The sequence below is a fragment of the Teleopsis dalmanni genome, chromosome 2, assembly GCF_002237135.1.
Source record: "Teleopsis dalmanni isolate 2A chromosome 2, ASM223713v2, whole genome shotgun sequence".
NCBI classification, from domain to species: domain Eukaryota; kingdom Metazoa; phylum Arthropoda; class Insecta; order Diptera; family Diopsidae; genus Teleopsis; species Teleopsis dalmanni.
The window spans coordinates 49,420,741-49,445,365 of record NC_051847.1 but is presented as its reverse complement, the minus strand read 5'-3'; the positions used below and the strand labels follow the sequence as shown (position 1 = coordinate 49,445,365).

Genomic DNA, 24,625 nt, shown 5'->3' with positions numbered 1-24,625 from the left:
TAATCAAAAATAAATATATATTGTACAAAAACTTATTCAAAAAAAGCAATACAAATTTAGATTATTCTAAATTCCAAAGATTATATAACAAATTATAGATAAAAAATAATGCTAAAAATAAAAATAAATATAATCACAGTTTTACAATCAAATAATTGTTTTGTCTTTATGATTTATACTCAAAGATAGTATTTCATAAAAATAATTGTTGTTCTTTTTTTTTTTAGCAAAATTCTGTTGATAACATTTCTCACTTTAAGTTCTCGAATTTATTATTTCGTAACCATTCTGTCACCGACCGCTGCCAACTGATAAAGAACGATTTCGTTTTTATATACTAAATATAAATTGCATAGTTTGCCAAATATTGCATAACAAATATTTGCTGATATTTGTATCTCTTATATTTAGATTTAGAAGTACGTGGGCACCACTAGAATCATTCAAAGAACAAATAACAGAATAATCTAAAAACTGTTTTAAAGAAATGAAATTAGAAAATAATACAAAAAACAAAAAGACCTTTAAAGAAATTAAATTTTTTTTTGTCGCAGGTTAGGTTTTGCGAGAATTAAATTTTTTTAAAAAATGTAAAACTTTCACGCAGATCCAATTTTTCAGTTCCTACACAACCATTTCATGGATACTAAGAAGTTCTTAAAATTTCGTAAAGAAAAAATTACGATCCAAGAAAAAGGCCGCAGTATTTAAGGGTCTTCAAAGTAATTTTATTTCTAAATATATATATACATATACATACATATAATTTTTTTATTAATTTTAAAGAATATGGATATTTAAAAAAAAAAAAAACAGAAAATATCAAAGTCCATTTGAAAAAGTTCCAACATATTTTTATTTATTTATTTTTTTGCATATATATATACAAGTGTATATATACCTATATATTTATATTTTCATTTCATTGAATGCAATCTATCAAATTTCTGATATAATCCTGAAAGAAGTTATAAACAAACATGTTTTTATTGACATTGATTTTATTACAAAGCCCAAAGTCCAAAACCTGTAAAGTTAGTTACTACTTACGAGTAATGATTGTTAAGATATCAATTTTCAGCTGACAGGTGAAAAACATTTTAAACCAATATTTTTTTCTTTCGAACAAAGTTCAATTTAAGTTACTCAGTTACAATTCACAAGAATAAAATTAAATTAAATTAATGAAATGTGTTTTTCATAATGCAGACATATTATATTTAACCAACCAAAGTACACAATTTTGTTGTGAACAAAAAAAAAAATTATTAAAAATATAACACAAATATTAAATGATAATAATTTTCCTTTTGTTGACTTTGATAAAATAATTTTATCTTTACAATTTAACATATCAGTTTGAAGTTAAAGTTTTAAAAATAAGATTTTTATCGCAAAATAATTTTAAATTAATTAAAAAGTGACTTATATCAACGATTTTGTATGAATAAAAATTTTATCAAATAATACTACATACTTCTTTTGAAAAAATACCTAAAGATATATTATTTTATATTAATTTGTTAGAAATATATTTACTTTAACTATAACTTTTACTGATTCTAAGAGAAAAACTGAGAAATGCAAGCTTAACTGCAAAATTAAAAAGGATTGATTATAAAAGGAATGATTATAAAAAAGCCTCTTAATAGTTTCCCTTATACATTAATTAAAATAAATGTTAGATGATCAATAGATTATCAATAGATTTCAATAGATAGGTAGCTCGACATTGGCGTCCACGTTTAAATTACAGGCGACACACTTAGACCTAATTAATCCCTTATGATACAACATGATCTCAGTACAACCTCTCAGAATTGAGGATATGATTAGAACTGGTAGAAAAACATAATCAACATCACTATATCTATTAGATACCTATATAAAAACCTGGTGTTGTGTGTTGTTGTGGTTTCTTGAGTTAGTGTTTAATATAACCTCACCCCCGCTTTCTCCGCTCACCTCCCTTGGCACCCTCTACAAGCGCTACAAACCTCCCAATATCTCACTAGATTTCGATAAGCGAGACTTTGATTCCTTCATCATCCTTCCCCACAACCGCGGCTCTCGTGATCTTAGTCACGCCCATGTTTAGTATTCTAGATACTAAACCTCCTGTTCATATCTATCTCCCCTAATTACTAGAATGAAGATGTTACATTCCCTTTGAAATTTTCTCCATTCATTCCTAAGAGATGGTTTTAGTAGGTTAAAGTCTCAGACTGATGCTTTCCACCTACCGCAAAAAAAAAACTACTCTAAAGATTAAGATTTTATTTCTACGCGCTGAAAAAAGCATTTGTGACTTTCACCAACTAAATTAGTTTATTAAATTTCTGATTTAAAATATTTTTACCTATTGTTAAGAAAAATTAAATTCGTTCATATCAATTGAGATCACTGCTGTATAGCAACCTTTATTCAGAGACCTTTTAATAGTCAGAAGTTGTGGAAACTTACAGGAAAAAAGAACTATTTTTTGTGAATGCCCGACTCTGCTCTCCAGACGAAATAGAGTTTATAGGGAAGTACTTTTTTAACAGCTTCTCAGACTATTATTCGTTACGAAGGAAAGACCTATTAAATTATCTAAATTCGACGAGTTTTTTTTCTATCTTAAGGGTTATTGCAAAGACTGTGGTAGCAAAATGGTAAAAAAAAAATAAAAGCTAATTGAGGTCAGCAAAAATTTTGTGCAGACCTACCACTGCAACCAACTAGTATGTTTGTAACAGCATTTATAAAAATAGAGTTTATTGACTTCATCACAATTTGTATCTACTCTATTTATTATAGAAACGATTCTAATATGATGTATTTGTTATAAATCTTACAAAGTGATGAAGTGCAAGGAATAAACAAGATATTGAAAAAGGAAATAATGAAAGCCTTATAATAAATATATGAGGTCCCATGCCCCAGTGGGGGAAATCAATATAGTAGTAGTAGTAGTAGCAGTAATAAATATATAAAAAATATTTTTAGCGACTTATTATTTTAAATAGATTTTATGTTTTGAAATGAATAATACTCTGACAGCAAATAAATTTTAAATTTTATTTTATATAAGTTTGTATGTGTATGAGATGCTTATAGTTATGAACCAAATAATTATAGATTATTTTTATAAGCAAAATAAATTAAATATTTCAAAAAAATTATTAAAAAAAAAACTATGAAATCTTGAAAATACATCTTACGTTGTGTAAACTTTGTACTCAGCTATAAAATTGAAAGCACTTTTAAAAACAATGGAAGACAATTTAATATGAGTGAAAATAGCTAAAATGATTTAAAAATCAACAACAAAGTCCGTTGTTTTTCACTTGAACTATCTGACAATGTTACAGAGTACATATTTAATTTACGAAATCCAACCTAAAAGTTGCTGTGCTCAGTTATATATGTTCTTTTATTATTACATTACGACTAAAACAATTGGCAAAGACCTTTAACTATTTTTTTTTTAATTATAACATAAAAACATTTCATGATATATGTTGTTGAGTAGAAGAAAACTATACCTGATTTCCGTCTTTATATCACATTGTCTCAATTGAGAAATTATCTTATAACCTTGCTAAATCATTCATTAGCTTTGGTCGACAGCTTCATATCGTATTCTCGTATTTTTTTTTTATCAAAATGATCAATTTGGAAAATCGGTAGCGATATTATACAAAAACAAATAAATTATGACAAATCCAAGTAAAGAGTAGACACACAGCACTAAACTACTTAGTGTAAAATGTCTGATGATATAAGATTATCACACTACATTAAAATCTATTAAGCACTACACAAGTAGCAAATTTATAGTAATTTAAATATGAGTAGTGCACTTTAACCCCACAACAACTTAGTGCAAAATTCAATTACTTTATCCGGTGAATGCTTAAACAATTTAAACATAAAACGTTTAATGGAAAAAACGATACAAAACTGTTTGCTATGCACGCGAATTCACATCTGATGTTCACCAGAAATTACCTAGTAAATGTTTGAACTTGTGCATTAGGGTCCAAAGTAATGACAGTTCCAATTGACATTTGAGTGTTTTCTATACGCTAATATAATGAGTGTACATTGGTAAATATATAACAGTGATTACTTTTAATAACATACTAACATACTAACTATTGAGAATATTAAATATTAATTAGTTATTTTTCTTAACGAAATATTTTTTCCTCGTTGTACTTAATTAGAGATTAACTCTACTCTAAAAAAGTGTTATTTGGGAATTAGAATCATTTGGCGATTTGTTCATTTAGAGATAAATTTGTAAATAAAATGAAAATTTCTACAATGAAAAATTAAGAAATAAAGAGAAAGCTATTATAAACATTTTTAAAATACAAAAAGAGAATAGAGCCCCCAACTCTTATACATATTGTATGGAAAATATACTACGAAAATCAAATATAATTTTTTTTCAAGAAGTATTACACCCATTAATAAATATTTTAGCTTTGTTGAATTTAACATACTCAGGTGTGTACACACACCTCTCAACAACCAAACACAAAAACACTTATACATATATATATTGTATATATTTATATCTATACAGACAACGGCGAAATATTCTCCAAATATGGTGGTCTAAGACACCTCTATGTTAAGTTATTAATTAACTCTAGTTTTAATCACTTTTTTCTTAAATAACCCGAGTATAATACAAAATAAAAACTGATCAAGTAATAATTGTTTAAAAAACTATATTTTGAATGTAATTTGTTTAGCTTTTACATTTTATATAAAAAATAAAAGTATATCATATATATTATAAGAACAAAAAAATTCTTTATGCTCTCCAACTTATAGCAATCTCATATGCTTTACTTACGTTCAAATGGTGTGCGATCCAAATCACATACTCTGTAGGGACTCTAAATGTAAAATGTGGAAACGTTAAGGTCCATTTTTAAAATCATTAACCAAATGTGGAAAATAATTACAATTATTAAAAAAGTATGCGGAAATTAATGTTTTTTACAATATTTTTTTTTACCCTTTTTTAAATGTTTTGAAACTGTTTATCATGCTAAACTTTTTTATAATAAAAGACTATAAATAACTTATTAAATCCTAAAATTGTCTATATCCACATAACAAATGATATAACCTTTAAATAACTACAAATTTTATTTTATAATATTTAAAGGAATTCTTATGACACAAGTCTGAATTATGCAGGAGTTGCCAAGATGAAAGGGAGGTAGTAGAATCTATCAATCACTGTCTGTGTCTCTATCCAGGACTGCAGACAAGGCGACTTCAATGTCTTGCGGATTGCTATTTCACAGGCTTGGAAGAGATAACGAAAGCAAAATTATCGGATCTCTTCAACTTCATCTGAAGAAGTTAGTTACTCGCCTCTCCCGGAAAAAATTTTTGAGGGCATCACAATAGGCAATATATAACTTTAAGTGGAAGTACTGACAACAGTCTGAACCTAACTTAACCTATGAGTCAGGTCTCAGTTGAACAATTCAAAACTATATATGATATATATATATAATACAATATAAAAGTTACACAATAATACACAATTATGGTGTAATTGCACAATCTTCTTGAAGGTATTACAAATCAGCTATAACAAAAGAACTTTAGCTATAACAGAACGCTCTTAAAATTGTGACTTATATTACAACAGTCACATTAAATTATTTATTTAAATTTAATAAAAATTTAATAGAGATTTTTTGAAATTTAAAATTTCAGTCACATGAACATATGGTTATACTTATAAAATTAAAAAAAAAAAATATTTATTATACCTCAATGTTATTATATATTTACTAAAATTATGATAGCATCATACTTTAGAAATTGCACATAAATGCATGTATTATATAAAATTATTTCATTAAAATTTACTTCAATATTTTTTATTTTTTGCTTTTTAAAAAGTTAAGGTAATATTTTTTATTTTAATTGAGAAAATGTCTCTTGCGATTTTAAAAATATTTTCTGCTTAGCGATTATCATATGTACATGTTTAGTATTTAAATTTAATTATAATTGTAAACTTGAAATATAAACACGAATCACTATTTACTGAAAATAAAACGTGACTATTTGAGAATATTATATAAATAAAAATTTCATTTGAGATGAAATAACCTCTAGAGAAATTTATGCTATTTGTTCACAACACATACGTTTTGTTTATTTAAAATTAGATATTCAAATCTTATTAACTTAAAACTTAATTCCAAATTAATTTATTTTCATAAATTATTTTTAGAAGTTCTCTTGAATCTCTTAATCGCATTCATTAATTACAACAAATAAAACCGACTAATAGAACACGAGATCTCAGAGAATGATTCATTGGGTACATACGTAATTTCAAATAATTTTCAAAATAATAAAATGAAGATTCAATCTTTACTATTTTAAAATGAAACTATTTTGATGAAATTGTGGACGAATTACACTTTATAATTATAATACACGTCATTATACACTCGAAGAATATTCAACCACGTCATATAAGGAAACTATATCAATGAGTGAACACAAAATGAAGTGACACGTCAGTGATGACGTGTACATTTATTGACTAAAAATTTCACATAAAAACAAGTATCTTAATAAATATTATGTGAGATATGCTGAGTGACGTCATAAAGAATGAAAATGAATAGCGCAATAATATTTGTTTCCAATATAATTTTCTTTATGGCAACAGCTGATAACACCCGACCACCTTTCTAAATTATAAAATAATTTCTGCATTCTTCCTCTTGTATGGTTAAGAAATTAACTATATGTGATTAACTATATATGATCACTATATATGTGAGATATGCTGAATAACTCAATATGAATAACTCAATATTTGTTTCTACTATCATTTTATATATTGCAACAGCTGATAACATCCGACCACCCTTTCTGCTTTCTTCCACTTGTATGGTCAAGAAATTAACTATAGGTTGAACTAACAACTAGCATATTTGGCTTACTTCGTATACTTCGTGAAGAGACAATCAGGCACCTCCAAAAAACTTAATGTGAAGTATAAAATGAACAGAAGTAGAAAACTATAAATAGCGCATATATGAGGGAGGAATCAATTGCAATATTTACTCGGAAAAAGAATAATTGAAACAATACACGTAATACTTGAATTTCAATACAGCAGGATAATCATGCAAAACCAAAATACATTATATTATTAACCCCGTTTTAGCTATTTTTTTGGTATGTAATTTATTGTTATTTAGACTTTTCTTGATAAAATGAACTGTAATGAATAATTTTCCATTACCACTACACTCTGTGCAGAACAAAGAAAGAAAAGTTTCTACACTCTGTCCAGAACAAAGAAAGAAAAGTTATTTTTAAATGTATCCAGTATTCAATGCTATAGAACTTTTGCGGTAACTTGGGAATCAGTATTTAATTGAAATACAAATTAAATGCAATATATTATATATTCCATCAGCAAGCTGTCCTGGGCTTCAAATCATACTTCTGTAAATTTACCAGAATAAATTTATCAATATTCTTGTTATCAGCGCTTATTACGTTGAAGCTAGTTGAGCCACTGCACTTGAGCACTTTTACTCTCTATTAAATGCGAGGTATCTTCAAAACCCCTCTTTATGCCTTGACTGGATTATTGTTTATCACTTCATCAGACTAAGCAATAATTGACTTCAGATCTGCATACCTCCCCGAGGAACCTGTAACCTGAGTCTGAGATTCGATAACGCGGTATTGGTAACTCTGTTAGTTTTCGTACATAATTTAAGGGCTATATGTCATTCATCCTAATGTACCATGGTACCTTGAAAAGTCTTCTTAGAGGTCTTGTTACAATGGATCATACAAGTAGTCACAGACACTATTGAGTAAAAGTGTTTTATACATTAACTCAATTTTCATTAAGCAAAGAAAAAGGGTATTTAGAATACAATTTAATATTTAACAATTATACTTATTAAAAATTTTAGACTGAAATATAGAAAATACTATTGAAAGTTTAAAATTTTCTAATTTTACACTCCTCACAATAAAAAGAAAAATAACATTTACCACGAAAAACACAATTAAAATTAAAATTTGATTTTATAAGTATTTTATTTAATAAAGTTAATTATTTTTAACAAAAACTACGCTTCTTATGAGGAAAAAGAAGCTATTTTTAAAAGTTAGAAGAATTCGAATAGCAAAGATAGGACAAGAACAAAAATTTAGTTAATTTATTAAAATTTGGCTGACCATACAACGCTGTTTCGAGTTTTGCCAAGTACTCATCATCAGTGGTCTTAGGAAATATTCAAATTTCTTTTTAATTAGTTGTTGGGACTAAATAAATTATATATGGACGGGAAAGGAAAACTTTTTTTTAAATTGAAAAGAGGGATATTTCGATAAAGGATGTCTAAGGCAACTGTACTCAATATATAATATTCGTAGCTTTTAAAATAAAAATTTTCTACTAACCCTTTAACACCACTACAAAATCAAAAAAGACAATTTAGAAAAGAGACAATACAACGTCATTGTAAATATAAGTAATACTAGATTCAAATTAATGAGAACTACAATTACTATTATAAAAAAGGTTACTAATTAATTGCTTTAATAATTAATTGTTTTAATGACCAAGTATTTTTAATAATAGTTTTGTTTTTTAACGGACTAATTGGTCAGTAGTTACTGAAAATTATTATTAAGAAAAGTTACAAAAAATCGTTAATATTTAAAGTGTTCAAAGTTTTGTTTATAGGTTTTTTTTTAATGCATAAACAAATATTTAAAAGTTTTAAAAAATCTTATGTTTAAAACAAATCATCTTTCGTCACAATAAAAATTAGGTGCGTGCTATAGTACATATTAAATCCTATGACTAATCTAAATATTTTCGACACAAACAGTTTATCTGAATCAAAGTACAATAACTACGTAAATTTAATATATTTTTATAGTTAAGATTGTAGTTATATACGATAGCACTTTGATGTTACAAAGTGAAAGATATAGACGTAGTGTTCGAGATTTATTAGCGCAAAAACAAGAAAAAATGTTTTAAACATATTAAGAATTTAATTAAAAACTGAACTTTAAACTCAATAATAAAATAAGACATCTTGACATGTTATTTCAGTTGATATACGGGAACTATAAATTACAATCACCTTGATTATTGCAATCAAATCAAATAATTTAATAATTATAATTAATTATTATTTAATAATTATTAATAATTAATTATTAATTATTAATAATTTAAATACTCAATATTTAAACAAAAATTGAGAAAAGGCACTACACTACAGCCGATATAGTTCGACTGTAAAAATTGCTAAAATTATGATTTCCACAATACAACTTAACACGTCATCACAATTTCGGGACAGTTTTAAAGTTCTAATTTACGCTTCATATGCAAATTTTTAAAGCTTCATTTAATGAGACAGAAACAAAGACAATTTAGGTAAAAATTTAGAAAAAAAAATAGCGGAAGCAGTGATAAACGCTAGTAGCGCTAATTTATATAAAAATCGTATGACATAAACTCAAAGTCCATTACAAAAGCAAAGTCAAAAAAAAAAAACAACAAAAAAAAACAAATTTAAATAAAGCAATTGAAACTGTACTATGAGATGTTGGTAGACATGTAACTCTTCCGACCCTTCTCTTCCTCTGCAATTATTTTGTATATCGAGTACTACCGAATTTATACTAAAAGTCTAGAACAAAGACGCATTTGTAAATTAAACACATTCAGATACTTTGTGAATGTTGCAGAAGAACAATAGTGTGGGATGTACGGGCTATCCCATACGTTACAGCGAATATATATATAACATGTACACTGTAAGATTGCGTATTTTGTTTAATATGATATATGTATATATTTCGCTTTAAATATTTACTAGACAATTTGTGTACTTGAATAAAAATAAAACATATAAAACAAAGAAAATGTAACAGCTGAGAAATAATTTCTTATAAGTTCATAGTCATTACTTTGCGATTTGATTTGCACGACTGTTCGACTCATTCCAAGAAAGGAGACATTTTACTAAAAACTCGAAACTGGATCCTCCCAGCTGTTTTATGGCAATACTGAGAAAACTGTTTTTATAGTTGTTATGATTAAATTATTTAATGAAAAAATATAAAAACACATGTTTATTAACTATTGGATATGCAAAAAAAAAACGTTTATAATCAACCATTGACTAATATAAAAAACAAAACCTGAACTTCATAATAAAAAATAATGATTTCAAAGCACATATTAAATATAAATATATATATATAATATATGTATAATTAAATTTCACGGATCACCTTTAAAAAATACGTTTATATGTATAGATCGGATATGATTAAATAAAATTATTAAATGAGATTAAATAAAAAACAATATCTAATACGTATTATTAAATAATAAGGAGCAATTCCATGTATCAAAGTCATCTTACAAATCTAAACACAATAAAATAAAAACCTCAAATCCGCTCATTTATAATTACCATTTTCATATATTACAGTGATCTTACTTTCGCATTAACGTCAGGTAATTAAATCAGATACTAAACATAGCTGGACTGACACAATTACATTTCAATAACAAAGGGAAAATTTGAAGCAATTTGTCTTTATTTTAAATGTTTAACAAAAAAAATTAGATCTTGATTTATATTTATATGTTAATCTACAAAAACAACAACAGTAACATATTATAAATATAAGTGGTAGCCACAGCTAACACACGGGATGAAAACAAGCCTAGAACACCATGCTAACTGTTCTAAAACACTTAAGTAAAGATATCTCTATTTCGAACTGAGAAATCATTGTTGCGTGAATAAAGCAGGCAATATTTTTATCATATATAATAGTAACATCAGACAAATATTTGAGAAAGATAAACCCTGAAATTGATATGCTTCTTCTGGCGTGACAGAGCAAATGAGCAACATTTTCCTGTTTCTCTATTGATCTATAGCTACGACAATAGTGTTAGCACCAAGTATTACCAACTTCTCCGCGAATTTTATATTTACTCACCCATACAGTATAACAATATGAATAATAACAACATTAAAAGTTAAAAAAAAGAGAAAAAAATGTGTTGAAATGAATACAGTAGATATTCAGATCCAAACAAGATCGGAGGCTTATCGAAATATAAATGAAAAACTATAGTAGCTTGCAAAAAATTTAAATTAACATGTTCAAGGTAAAAGCTATGGAGAAAGAATGGGCATCCTTTTCAACCAAAATTGCAGAAGATGAGAGATGGTATAAGAAAAAAACCTAGAATTAGATTAGGTTTAGATTAAGGCTGACAGTCTGACAGAGTCTGACAAGTAATTGAGATATAGACCTTAAAAAATAATCTCTTTAATCTAGATCACAGTTAAGCTTAACAGGTGCGTCGTGAATCTCATCTCCAAGTGGGTGGTAACAAAACGACACTTTTACGCTATTAAACAGATTTAGAAACTCTAAATTTAGAGTTTTTAAAACCAACCAAGACTAACTAATGTCTATAACGTAGCAAAAGTTCTCGCATTTCCCTAGTAAAATATTACAAATAATTGATTATCGTACATCAGATTTAGTGATCACCAATAAGAGAATAATAAGATATAATAATAATAAAAATAATAAGTTATTTAATAAACTTCTCAACGTATATAGATAAACTATGTAAACATCTCTGCGCAAAACACTCTAATACAAAGGTAAGATTTGAAAATGTTTATATATATAAAAATAAAATCTTATTTAAGTACATGCATCATTATTTAAATTTTATTTATATAAACAAAACCTTGAAGAGTTATAATTTCTACATTTCTCTATGATATTCATTTTCTAATTTTACTCAACTTTCGTTAAGTATAGGAAATTTAAATAAGCTATGCAAAATATTTTATATTTCATAAATATTTCAAGCTTTATTTATAAAATGCTGCTCTAATAATAAATTAAATAAATGATGGCAATGAATTTAAGGTCAAACATCAGCACTGTTTTATGTATATGCTTTTGAACAAGTTCTAGAACTCATGATCAAGTTCAATAGAATAAATGAAAAAATTGGAAAGTTAATTAAGTTTGTGTCAACTCACGATTGCAACTTATGTTGCGATACGTCAACCTATTTAATTAAGTTTAAAAAAAAATAACACAATATTAAATAAATCTTCCCAAAATGTAAAACAAATTGTAGAATTTAAAATCTAAATGTTATTTAGTACATACATATATAAGTAAAACTAAACCGAAATTTTAGTTACATAAAAAATCTTTTTTTGGAAATAAAAATAAGTTAAAAAAACAAAAACTCGAACTAAATAATTGACCATTTTTTATTTAGATAAAAGTATTGAAGTATTGAAGCATTGAGTTATATTTGTATATTTTATGAACCATCAGACAAATTCATTTCTGTTCAGAAAATATATTACTATATATATAGTACTACATAGTATATCTTAGATATAAAAATGAATCGCAAAATATGTTTGTAAACGCATAACTCAACAACACCTGGACCAATTTGGTCAATTCTTTTTTTTTAATGTTCTTTTAAGTCCAAGGATGGTTTTAACGGCGAGAAAAAATCGAATTATTGCTAATTCCAAATTGGTCGAAGTGTTGTTGAGTTATGCGCTTATAAACACATTTTTCGATTCATTTTTACATATAAGAAGACAAGAACATAACGAGAATAGATGAGTTTGTGTGTTGTACTAAGTTGTTGATTATTGTAGGTTTATTAAATCCCCATGACTTCCTTTGCAGATCATTATCTCCACTATCCAAGCGAGCTACCCACTTATTATATATTTGTCACCTTTAGGTTTCCACTGTCCCTTTAGATTATTTTGTAATCAGGTTTGAACCCTAAGTTCGCCTCTTAGTTTGAAACCCTCTGGCAGACAACCCAGTCGGGGTTTTGTTGTGAATCCCAGAAGGGTGACCAAAATTCTTGGAAGAGAAGATACTTTGGTCACCCGAGCTGAACCCCACACACCGGGGTGACTGTTCTGTTCGGGAGATTTTAAAATAGGTAGGAACAAGAAACTGCCACATTCCAAATCTTTTTGACAGAACGAAGTCTGTCGGGTCCACTAGTATATATATATAAATGTTGGTTTTTACAGATTAATTTTTGTAAAAGAATTCAAAGTTATTTTCTTTTATAAGTTTTATAAATAAAATTAATAAAGAGATTTTTTTAACAGTAGTAAATTACAACAACAAAAATTCATTTTATATTATTTTAATTAAATTGAATTTTTGGCTGACCATACAACTATTTCGAGTATGGCCAAATACCTATAATAATTCTTGTATTTAATTATTCATAAATAATTTTTTAAGACTGCAAGTACTTAGAATCGAACTCTTGCCCTGCCAAATTTGAAGCTCAGACTCAGCGTTCCTTGACCAACTGACCCAAAGCTGTACTTGACTTTTATGTTCGCAAATTTTTCTGGAGTTTTGTTACTTTAATGTGAAAGTTTTATTTACAAATTCTCTGGCTGTGTTATATTAGAACGGAATCATAAACCAGCTGTAGAATAATTGAATTAATTAATTAACATATATATATATTTTTTTTTAATTATTAAATTTTAATAGTATTCTGTTTGTAGAGGCATTATTTGTTGCATGATTTATATATTCTTGCTTATGTATACAATCTAATCTAGAAATAAAATTAATAATATTGGATTCAGGAATATTTCTGCAAAAAACGATTTTGATCTTAAACATGCACAAATTACAAAATTTTTATATGAGATTTATTGTAACTCAAATGGTTGTTTTATTCTACCATTTCTAAGCTATTAAGTTTAGTCTTTGGGAAAGAATTCAAAGTTTATTGCTTTAAATACTTTTTTAAACAATCTCAAACAAAAATGTGGGTTCTTAGCTTAGCTTACTAGCTAGTTAGCTTAGTGTTTGGAAAAGCATTCAAAGTTTACTGCTTTAAATAGTTTTTTAAACATAAGCGCAGATCATGAAATATATCTCCAAAAAATGATATTGTTCTCAAACATACATAGATAATTAATCTTTTTTAAAAGGTTTTTTAAACCAACTGTGGATTCTAATAATTTAGTTTTTGGAATATTTTTTTCTTTTTAAGCAGGAAAATTGTTAAAATTGCAAAAATTTGTAAACAAAAAACACACTTAGAGAAAGTATTAATAGACAAAATAAAAATTTCAACAACAAAAAAAAAAAAAAACAAGTCAAATAAAAATAACCAAAACATATCTAAAAATTTATTCACTTTTAACTGGAAAAACAATGAATAAAGCGAATAGAGAAAATAAAAGCTATAAAAACAAAATATAAAAATTGCCAATTAAACTTGTGCCAAATCTTTAAACGAAATAAACAAATATATTAAAAAAAGTAGTTAATTACACAAGTCAAAAATACCACGAATGTAAAAAACGTAAACCCAAAGCAACATTTTTACTTTTAAAATAAAAAATAATAAACTTGCTTTCATGAAAGTATCTGAATTTGTGACCTGCATTCTCAAGCTATAATTTCATATATTCAGATATATTTGAGATATTCATTCCATGGTAGGGTTGTCAAATGCTATGCACCGCTTCAAATATTTATGCCCGTAATTTGCACGCGACTATTCGAAACAAAAGGTCGGCAGGAAAAAGATACACAAATTTACGGGTGCAGTACGGTTAAATGGGAAAAAAAATTAGCAAAAACAATAACAAGAATTACTTGTAAAAATACGGAAAGTTGTACTTGGTTTTGATATCTATTTTTGAATTAAAGTAGACAACGCGCTGCGGACAACTGAAAAAAAAAATAAAGTTGAAGTAAATATGTTCTGCATATACAGTCTAAAAATCGTATGAGATTCAGGGGAAAGGTATTTCTTACACCAACAATAAAAAGCATATAACAATACCAATAGTAAGCCAAAGAGCGAAAACAAGAGAAATAGTAACAAAAATTATTGAGGTTGAGAGAAAACACTATGAGTTAAGAAAAGAAACCCACATTTAACATTTTCATGGATGAAAAATACATGCATTAGATACATAAAACCAACCAGCCAATTCACAAAAACCGAAAAGTGCCGGTTTATCAAATTATGTACATATGTGAAAAGCAGCAACAAATAAATGAAGATGAAGTTGTAAAAACATAGAAAATTTAAAATTTAACATAGACATTTTGTCTTTAGAGAAAAAAATAACAATGTGGAAATTTTTTGATTGAATAGCACAGATGTTTCTAATAATAAAAATGCTCAACATTCATACATTTTATAATTAATAATAATGTTGGAATTACTAGTGAATCATTTAGTAAATAAAAAAAAACCTGAACATCATGATTTACAAAATTAATTAAATCAAATACTAAAAATGGTATAATTACTGCGTACTTAATGCATATTTCACATACAAAGAAACTCGTATTGAAGACTAGACAACATAGTTTTTATTGCAAATTTGGTATTTTTTACATAGTTTCTGCACATACTAAGTTGCTTTTTGTTATTTAAAGGTCCCTTGCATAAACAATTTCTTTTGTACTGTATGGTTATTATTGTTAGGGAATGTTACACTGCGACGGTAGGGTCTATTGTGTCCCTTTATGGGTTTAGAATAGGTCTCTAAGTCCTGTTGCGGGAATAAAAAGTAATATTAAATCTACATTACAGAGTTTTATTGCCTCTGCCATAAGAATACACATTTCCAGAAGCCTATTCCGTATGTGCATTAGCGCAGGGCATTCTAACAGCACATGTGTGGGCGACTCCTCATTTTCTTCACAGAATCTACAGTTTGCATCTGCAAGTATACCCAGTCTTGTAGGTCTCTAAGCCCTGTTGCGGCAATAAAAAGTAATATTAAATCTACATTACAGAGTTTTATTGCCTCTGCCATAAGAATACACATTCTCAGGAGCCTATTCCGTATGTGCATTAGCGCAGGGCATACTAAGAGCACATGTATGGCCGACTCCTCATTCTCTTCACAGAATCTACAGTTTACAATTGCTAGTGTACCCAGTCTTGTAACTTTTGTATTGTTATTATTACATGTAATAATTTTATTTTATAACTTTTATAAATTATAAACAATGACAATAGTTTTCAAAATATTCTATAACTTACAATTCTACATACCAAATTGTAAATGTTAGAAACACATAGAAGTAATAGAATAGAAGTAGTTTAAAGTAGTTTAAAACGGCACAACATTTCCAGAATATTTTAATAGAGCAAACTACAATTGTACTTACGTTGCGGATTAATGGATACAAAAAATCAAATTACTGTCGACAACGAGATTATTAAAAATATACCTAATCAGTTTTTTTATAAATTAGATTTTCTACTAACAGTTGATGGTTTTACGGATTCATATACAAAATAGTCTACAATTTTTGTTAGTAAAACAAGACTATATAACATATCTACTTCGAAAAAAGCTAGTAAAACCTATTCCAAAGCTACATCTAAAATTAATAATAATAGTGTTTTCTGTTCGGATCAAGTTTTTAACAATGTTTCTACTTTTAAAAGAGATACTATAACTTATTCTAAAGCTGCAACCAAAATTACTGATTATCTTGTTAATGTCAGGATCTAAGTTTTAATACCAATAAAATTACGTTGCCTAACTGCACTTCACCGTATGGTTTTAAGAAACCCCATTTTTTGTTTTGCAGTAGGCGAAAAGCATCAACAACCACAGTGTTAGAGTAAAACCCACTAAAACCACCTCTTAGGAATAAATGGAGGCAATGTGGAAACTTCATTTCAGTAATAAGGGGAGAGAAATAATAACAGGAGGCTTAGTATCTATGGGACTAGGTTTATCTAAGCCAGCACAAGAAACTCTATCAACCTTACCTATCCTAATATATAAAAAAAATAATCAATAAAGTTTTTTTGATGTTTAGTATAGTATATAGTTCATAGATTTATCATACATCTTTCTACTTTTATATTTATCTCGAAATAATTCATTATAATTTCATCATTTATATAGTCATACAATTTATTTTAAATTTTAAAACGATTACTTACATCAGCAAACAATTTAATATCGTTAAAAGCCTATTGCTTATATTAGAACTATACAGTAGTATATAATATAGTATATAAGTTTATATCAATCATAAGAAAAATTAACTTTAACACTACTTGTACACAAAAAGAAATTAAGCCGCTATCAAACTCATATAATAAATTTATATTAACATAAATATAAATAACTGCAGTTTCCATATATTATTAATATATAAAAAAATACTTATGGGCAAATAAAAGGTCTTTACTAATTTCTGTGATTGTCGGCACATATAATAAAATATACCCGCACAAAAACGTATATTTGACAATATATACGAATATATTTTTACCAGCAGATTAATTTATTTATAAATAATATTTGATAAGTTATTATTAATTTTCTACTCAATGTTGAAGAACAATTTCGAAACTGCAATGAGTCAGTCAGTCTGTTGAATTAACAGAAACGGTTTTTGGAACCACCCAAGAACAGCTCACAGCTGTTTAATGCATCATTCAAAATCGTATGATTTTGAGGAGGTATTTAAACTGCAACAACTTTATATTTTTGTTAGTGTATGGTTGTTCTTTATGGCTGGGTGCAAAACACATGGCAGCACGTGCGCGTAGAGAATTCCAAAGGTTACAACTGATAAGAGGAGTAACCAAAGTTGCAAGGGCAAAAGTGCTCTTTGAACTATTTGTACTCTTATTCTTTCCTCTTAAATGCGAACATTTAATAGTGGGTGGATGATTCAGTGTTAAATACATATTCAAAAAGCCGTTTTAAATAAATAATTTATTTAGTAATTATGCAAAATTAATTTTCTATTTTAATTAATTTTCTACTTCAATTAATTTTATTTATAATGTGCTATGGAAAATTTTATAAGATGAAATTTATTCCTAATTAAAAATGCACTGCAAATGCAGATAAGAAACAAAGTGCATATAAGAAAAATGTATTCAAATTATAATATAATTTAAATATTATGATTAAAACTTATTTTTAAACTAATATGAAATACTAATTTATTTATTACTTTTAAAAAAAGTAATAATTAATTGTAATACTACGCAATTAGGATTTAATTCTACTAAATATATTTTTAAAAAAAATTTTATTTTAAAATTTTAGCAAGTACTAAACCTAAAACTAATTTTTTGCTGTTATAAGGCCTTGGAACTCTTTTATTCAAAATTTTCACCAACTTCAAATGCAATTGGTTTTTTAGTATAGTCAGTTACCTGTGTTTATTGTTTCCACTCTTGCTATGGTAACCCCATAACCTTTTGCAATTGTGCTAAACGACTTACACCTTCAAACAAAGCAACAAGCCAATTGATATGGAAAAAATTCACAACAATGAGGTGTAAGTGGACTCAATTAAGTGGGTCAGGTCATACAATGCAGTGTTGTTTATGTTATTTCACATGTCAACTTTATTTTCATACAAAAACAACTATTCATGAAAAAATACTACAAAAATTTAAACAAAGAAAATTAAAGACTGAGAGATTCGATATATTTTTGAAGTTTAAATAATTTCTTTTGCAGCTAAGCTATAATAACGATGCAAACAAAATACAATACCTATGTATTATAGTTAATGGAACTTAGTTGTACAAAAACAAAAATATGTACTTTAATTTGATTTCAAAGCGTTAACGCAAACGCCTGAAACATAACGAGTCCCAAAGGAAGCGATAATACCGAATGCAAAAGAATGAATATTGTTTGACTCACCTCAGATAAATCTAAGGAACCTTAAAGAACATAACAGAAAAAGATCAACGAATACTAGCACGTATTGTTTCACGTCAGATAAGACAAGTCGGAATGTTTTCATTTCCACGGCTACATTTATCAGATACTTGATATTGTAGCCTCATTGATCTACTCTACTCATTGATGGTTTTCATATAAAAATTTCTATCTTTAAAACTCGATATCGTAAATATTAAACAATTATAACATATATTCAAAGTTATTTGAAATGATTGACTTTACTAAAATGAAACGGGCGTACCCGAAAAATCGGAATCATGCTGCAAGATCATAAGTGCAGCTAGATTAGGTGGATCCATAATATTTACTTAAATCAGTTACTAAATTAGCGTAAACGGAAAATCAGCTTTGTGCTGAAGAGTCATATGTGCTGCTGGATGTATAGACATATAGACACTTCTTTACTAACTTAAAAAATTATAAAATTCAACACTCATCTATATTCACAACAATCTTTTAGACAGATAGTTACACTATAAACTATATTTTTATTATTATTCCATTTACTGAAGTCTTATCAGTTAAACTGCTAAACATCCAAATAATAATTTAAAATAATCTAATTTACCTTAATAGTATATATATAACATGTATATTTCCTTACTAACCGTATATTTCCTTACTATCTTAAAATTAATATTGTTATATGATCTATATCGGATATGAACTGTTATTGTTTTTAATGGAAAATTGCGACATACTCAGCTTTTTTGAAATTTAAAATAAATCAACGGAGTAGCTGTTCCAGAATATTACACGAGAAATGTAATTATAGTAACCTATCTTGACTGTGATAAACTTATTACAAAAAATATTCATGAAAATATCGGAGTAACCTAAAAATTAATGATTAATAATTGATGTATTTCCAAAGATAAACATCAAGAACAAGTATTATTTATATTAATAGCATAAATATGTATATTTAAATTAAGATTACAAGATAAATTCTGAAATGGACTACCTTCTATGAACTACTTCTTATTAAATGACAATAAAAAACTTCCGATTATGTAAAGTGAAAAAACAAAAAACGAGTCGTATATCGCCATATACCCTTTATTAAATCGAACCCATCATAGAATATCTTAGCTGGGAACGAATCATGTATCTCCATCTATTTTTCTATAAATCTAAACCATCATAGAACATATCAGCTAGAAAAAAGTGGCGTATATCCATCTAGCTCTCTTTGAATCTTAGTGATCATAAAACACATCACCTATATTTAAATCTAAATTTAATTTTAATCAATTCAAAAATTCCTTATGTTTTTTCCTGGTGTTTTACACCTTATGATTATGTTAAGCAGGCGAATAAATAATCGTTAATAATCACATTTGTTCTTATTTTCAGTATAAGTTAATATGCAATAAGAACAAGATTCTGAGTATACGATTATATAGGTTAGGTTACGTTTTTGTTATACCGGCGATTCCAGGGGGATCCACTTAGGCCTATAGGCCCATTGTGCTACCGTATTATTAAAAACCCAAGGGTTAAAACGATATGGAACCGTTGACTATACTTATAATGCTAGATCCTAAAGATCGCCAAGATCTTCAAAAAAGAAAGCCCCTAAAATGTTAAGGCGGCGCCTTAATATGTTAATCTGCTATAACACGATTACTGTCAGTTTATATGACTGACAGTAATAGATTTTCGCTATCTTGACAAATATCTTAAATATTTAATAATCAAAACTGCATAAAATTGTACTATATAATATTTTAATAAATTATCTCAAGAAGTAATGATTAGTTTGAGTTAAATCAGATAGCCAAGCAAACGACTGGTAGTACAACAGGGGAAAATATATATTTATATATATATATCGACCACTATATATATAGTGACCGATTTATACTTTAAACAGTATATGAGTGAAACAAAATTCTTGATAAAATATTTTTCACTTTTCACATTATATATATAGAGGGTATAAAAAAAATTGGTATAAACATAATATATAAATATAATATATATAATAAATATATATGATAATATAATAATAAAAAGTATTACAATATGTATAATAAATATATATTATAATATATATAATAAATATATATTATTATATATATAATATATATAATACATTTACATAAATATAATATATATAATAAATATATATAAATCGGTTCAAGAATTTTTATACTTATTTGAATAGATAGTTAGCAATTGCTAGTCTCTTTATTTATTTATTTATTTTTTATTATTTATTTATTTTGTATTATTTATTTATTTTTTATTATTTATTTAGTTTTATTATTCACAACATTTAGTGAAATTCCGTTTTAATACATTTTTTTAATGTAATTATATTTAAATGACTTATAGTTTTTATATGCTTTTTTTATTAATTTGATATAAAACTGCAGTAAATTATATAACAAAAATTATTACAACTGTTTATAATTATATTTAAAATAAATAAAAAATTGTATGCACAATTTTGCTAACCACGTGTAAAAGAGAAAATAAAGACAACCACACAGCATTGTTGTGTCAGAGAGACCTGAAATTGTGCAAAATGAACAGAAGATAAAATAAAAGAGAAAAAATTGCTTGCTGACCAATGTTTGAGAATATTTTAATTTGAAAACATAGTTTTTGAAGAAAGGGGAGTAGCAATACAGTAAGACAGTAAGAGGTGAAGAACTGAGTTACATTTTATTTACACAAAAACATCTAAAAAGCAGACGTCATTATTGCATGACAAAATACTTTTAACACAAGTTTAAAATTTCATAACAAAATTAATACGATTATAGATTAGCAAAACTCAAACTTACCTGTTGTATTAATTAGAATTTAATTGATTTAATGGAAATTATTTGTTGTTTAGCAGGTTTGTCGTTATTGTTGTCGAAGCACATTTAAGGCGCAAAAAAAAATATATATATATATGTATAAAAATTAAATTTATTAATAATCGTATTATACTATATATTATAAATAAAAATTTTTAAAACATACTAATATTTTTGAATACAATATATTAAATTACAATCACTTAACAACTTTCTAATTTAATAACTAATTTAACTTTTGCACATTTATCAACAATTTTTGTTTTATTTCTAATCGCCATGCAATATGCAGTTTTTTATTTGAAGGAAAGTGGCTTTAATTGTACCCCAAATTAAATTTCTCTATTTTACGTATTTACTTTTAATTTTTTCAATTTGGTTTGCACTTTTCTACTTTGTTTGTTTTATTGTTTGATTCATAAGATTAACAACTTTCACAATTGGGTATAACGCAATAATTTGCATAATTAACCGCATATAAGCACAGCTAAGAAGTTTACTTACAAAATTTCTTACAAAGATATACAACGCTTTAATTGATTTAATGAATTAAACTTATTTTTATTTATTTAGATAAAATTTATATTGTCTGCCCGCATTTATTTATAACTACAACAGCAACGTATCGGTCTCAATCACGTTTGTTTTACGTCTGTTTAGATTTCTTTGCCCAAGTTAATTTTTGACATTTTCGCGTGTCGCCGAGTAGCAGCAAGAAATGGGTACTCTTTTTTCTCTTATTTTATTGTGCTCAATGTAAATATTGTAATTTTATATCAAGAAACAACGATACATTTACAATTTATTGAAGTATTTCAAACAGAAATTGAAATAACTTTAGATTATATTGTTTATTATAGTATATTAATATTTTAATATATATATTATGTGATGACGTCGATTTACTATCCATATAATCCAAACCGCTTGAGAGCAAAATGCCTTATTTCTCTGTACTAAAGAATTCCAAAAAAAAAAATTGCTGAAAGGTACAACAACTACAACTGTCATTTTCGGATGTGGCGTGATACTTTGAAAGCGATGCGCATGTCTAAAGCTGACTTTAAAAATTCATATGTGTAAGCGGGACGCAATATTGTTTATTGTACAAATAGGTAAATCATAAATGCCGTTACAAAACTAAGGGTTGCAAAACAAAATAAATTTAACAAAAGCAATGTTGCTATATTTGTGTATTTGTACAATATTTGAATCCCATAACGTTTTCTATCCAAATATATAAATAAAAATAAACACTGAAACTGTATAATTAATTTTTATTAATAAAAAATTAATAAAAATAAATAAACTCTAAACAAATAAAACAATATCAATTTATATAAAAATATCAATTAAAAATAAACACAAAAACTATATAAACAGTTTCTTAACAAATATATATTACAATAATAACCTTTAAATAATAAATAAATAATAAAAATAAATAAACTTTAAACAAATGAAACAATATCGATTTAGTATTTTAGCTTTATATATTATTTCATTTTTTACAAATAAATTTATGAATTTGTATATATAAAGCAGTGTCGATTTATATAAATACATAAATAGAAATAAATACAAAGACTAAACAATTTCTTATTTAATGAATTTACAATTATACCTTTTGAATAAAATCAATCTTCATCTCCAAAAATTATTATCGTCGGTTCATATTTTCATATAACTTCCATATATTAAATGTATTGCTGTAAGCCGTAAAACTCTTGATATTATATTCTCAACTAAAGCTGACTAATTGTTACGAATAAAAGTACGCTAAAGCAACTATGTTATGTATGAAAACATTCAGATTATATAGCCCCATGAATTATATATGCCAAAGGAGCCAAAAATTTTTCACCATTTAATTATATTATAACAATGCACGCTATATGCATAAAATTGTAATTGCAGCTTCTGAAACGATCAAAAATGTTTGAAAATATCTGAAATAATTTAATATAAATTGAATGTAGATCTTATTCCTTCCACATATAGAATAAAAGTATTATATTAATTAGCAAACCTCTCTGTAATGTAAATAAAAAGTTTAAGGATCCTATTAAGTACATACAATTTTTTTGATAAGACTAGACGAGGTAATTTGATTTTCCGTCTGTCTGTTTTAGCATAAACTGCGGTCATTTCGATTTTGAACTTCACAAATTAAATGATTAAAATCTATTAATATTAAAGAATATTTTCACATATAACCTTTATTGAAATTAAACCCTTAAAATAAATTATATATTTTAATTAAAATTCAAGCCATCGAGTGAAATTGAATAAAATTATTGAAAATTTAGTTACAAATTCTCTTTTTATTATTATAACTATTGTACATATTATACATTACTACTACAGCGAAATTAATCAATATATATGTAATTAATATAAATAATTTAATATTTATATTTATATATATGTATATCATTTAGGTATATAGACTATATCAACTATGCATCCTGATAATTGAAATGTAAATTCTTACTAAATTATCATTTAGTAAATTATTTGTTCCAAATTTTTATAAAACAAATTGACTAAAACCAAACATCTTTAAAGATTTGAGTGATCGACGATTTGAGTAATATAACTACCGTATAATAAAAATATTACTATAAGCTGCAAAACTCTTGATATCGTGTTCTTAGTAGCTCTATGTGGAAGATACTTTAGTTTCGGAAAAACTGAGGCTAATTATTTGTTACTAATAAACACTAGCTTAACCAAATATATTAAATACAATAACATTTAGATTACATGAAAGATCATCACCGTAAACAAAAATTTGCTGCATAATTCAATTAATATTCGTACCGTCATTTTAAGATTATTGCGAAAATTTAAAATTTCTTCCAATGCATATTAAAAGAAATATACATTCTACTATATTTATTGGTAAAAGGAATGTCAACAAAATAACTCTTTCAGTTCTTTGTCCAATAA

The 24,625-nt window shown here is 26.3% G+C and overlaps 1 protein-coding gene across 1 annotated transcript in view; it reads right to left on the bottom strand.

Moving 5' to 3' along the window:
• LOC119679097 (long-chain-fatty-acid--CoA ligase 4-like) overlaps positions 1 to 22,475 on the bottom strand; it is a 38,426-nt gene extending 15,951 nt beyond the window's left edge. The window contains exon 1 of the mRNA XM_038091271.1: positions 22,178 to 22,475. The gene's annotated coding sequence lies outside the window, so the exon portion shown is untranslated. The remainder of the gene's footprint in view (positions 1 to 22,177) is intronic.
• Positions 22,476 to 24,625: the final 2,150 nt, after the last annotated feature.